The sequence below is a fragment of the Frankliniella occidentalis genome, unplaced genomic scaffold (genome assembly GCF_000697945.3).
Source record: "Frankliniella occidentalis isolate FOCC.00 unplaced genomic scaffold, Focc_3.1 Scaffold125, whole genome shotgun sequence".
In the NCBI taxonomy this organism is placed as follows: Eukaryota; Metazoa; Arthropoda; class Insecta; order Thysanoptera; family Thripidae; genus Frankliniella; species Frankliniella occidentalis.
In genome coordinates this window covers 173,847-175,992 of record NW_026267252.1, presented here as the reverse complement: position 1 = coordinate 175,992, position 2,146 = coordinate 173,847, and the positions used below count along the sequence as shown (strand labels likewise).

Genomic DNA, 2,146 nt, shown 5'->3' with positions numbered 1-2,146 from the left:
CGCCCCGCGCGACTATACGGACTTCCCTGCACATTCGACCAGAAAAGGCGTCGCACAGTCACGTAGACGACTTCCCCCGGCGTAGCAGCGGCAGGTCAGCTGATTCATGTTTCCTTGCAATCGGTTTCAAAATAAATTAAAAGAAAAACTGCATAGAGTTTTGAGTCGTCTCATTTTTCTTTGTTAACTCGCGTTTTGTCGACTCAAGCTTTTGCCTGCGTTCGCTTTCGCGTGACCGATGACTGTTGTGCAGGGGCGGAAGGTGGGGGAGGGGCTAGGGGGCTAGGTTGTGCGGTATGTGTGTATTGGTATATTGAAGATTCTTGGAGAGGAAGTCTGGTGGTAGGTGCGGCGCATCGAAAGAGGCAAAGCAGTGCAGTTTCGCTCAATAAGTGCGACGTGGTGTTCCTCTTACAGCTGTGCAGCAGCGGTGCGATCGTGTGCCCTCGCGACGGCGTGACTCACGCTGCTCACGCGCGCCGCCCGCCCCACCACCGCGCCGCTCGCGGATTCAATGAAACTGATTAGTTTCGATTCGCGGTACGCAGAACCGATGTCGTCGTCGTCGTCGTCGTCGTCGTCGTCGTCGTCTGTTTTCGTTGTTTTTGTTGGGGTTTTTGTGTGGGAGATCGTCGCCGCCTCGTCCTGTGCGGATGGTTAGGGCGACCCACCATACCGTGCGATTCAGTCAGTCAAACTCAAATGAACACTTTGCCATAGTGTCTTCATTAAAGAGAGTCGGTGCGGCATGCCTTTGAGTCGACAGAGAGTAAGCAACACCTGCAGTGACAGTGTACCTCTGTTTTCTTGAAAGCGACGGCGGTGGTTGGCGGTGGCGGTGGAACTTTTAGCGCGCCAACCGAACCGCTTCCAAGCTCTCTCCTTCCCCTTCCCCTACTGTCTCCGTTCCGTCCTCTCTCCCAATTTCCGCACCGCTTCTGCTGCCGTGCTCGCAGCGGGAGATCCGCTACTCTGTCATTTCCTTTTACAACGCGTCGTCGACGGAAAATGATGGTAGAAAGATCAGAAGGGAAGCTGGACCGTGTCATGTGCGTGTTCCGATCTGCCCGTGAGGGGTCAGAGCAGTGTGTCGCAGGGGTCGACCACACCCATGGGGCACCTGCAGATGCCGCACCTTCCCCCTTCTTATGCGGCACCTGCCTCGTGCAGATGTAGCACCTTCCGCCTGCTGTGCTGATGCGGCACCTGCTCCATGCAGATGCGGCACCTTCCCCCTGCAGATGCGGCCCTTCCCCGTGCAGATGTGGCAACTGCCGCCTGTTGATGCGGCACCTTCCCCCTGTAGATGTGACACCTGCCCCGCCGGGTCTCTTACCTGTACGTCGTTCCTCCTGCGGATGAGCCGGCTCGCACCGGCGTCTCGTCCCACTTTGCTTGATTTGGAACACTTGTTGTACACTGCGCGGCAAGACCACTGAACACGGCCACGGGCACTGGTGGCCGCAGCTGGCAGCAGCTGCACCGTTAGGGGGGCCTGTGGGTGGAGGCGAGGTGGCTGCTGAGTGAGGACTGCCGGTGCGAGGAGGGTCCTGGCTGGCCCTTTTCGAGCAGAAGGGCGAGGATCTGGGGGAGGCGGACCACCTGCGCGCGTGGGGGGTCTGTCCGCCGCCGAGACCGTCGTCGTCACTGTTCACTGTTGCGCGCGCGCGCGTCGTCGTCGTCGGCGCCGACTATCGGGTGCGCTGGCTACGGCCGCTCGGGGCTGTACTCTCTCGCCGCCTGGTCTGCGCCGGACTGGCTGGCGGGGCTGGCGTTGCCGCGGCGCGCTGCGCCTCGGCGCCCTGACCCCGCCCCGCCTCGCCGCCGTGCCCCTCCCGCTACGCAGGCTAACTGTAACCGCGGCCCCGCCCGCCGCCCGGCCCGCGGCTGTGCCCGATGCACTGGCTGCCCATCCCCGCCGGCTGCGCGCGCGGGTCCTCCAGCCACCACGCTGTGCGCCCCTAACAGCCAAGGGTGGTGGTCACCGCAAACATCCAAAAATCCCCGCCGGCACAGTGCATAAAGGAATCCCGCATAATCCCTTATCCGAGTCTACCCGGGGTGGGCTCTTTGCCGCGCGGGGTGGGCCGACCCGCCGCACTCGGAGGGTGAGCGCGTTGCCTACCCGACAGGCGCTCCCGCCGCG

General features: G+C 62.1%; 1 protein-coding gene across 1 annotated transcript in view; it reads left to right on the top strand.

The window, feature by feature from the left end:
* The window catches only part of LOC113202984 (rabankyrin-5), a 31,445-nt gene that overhangs the window by 11,682 nt on the left and 17,617 nt on the right, over positions 1–2,146 (top strand). The window lies entirely within an intron of this gene.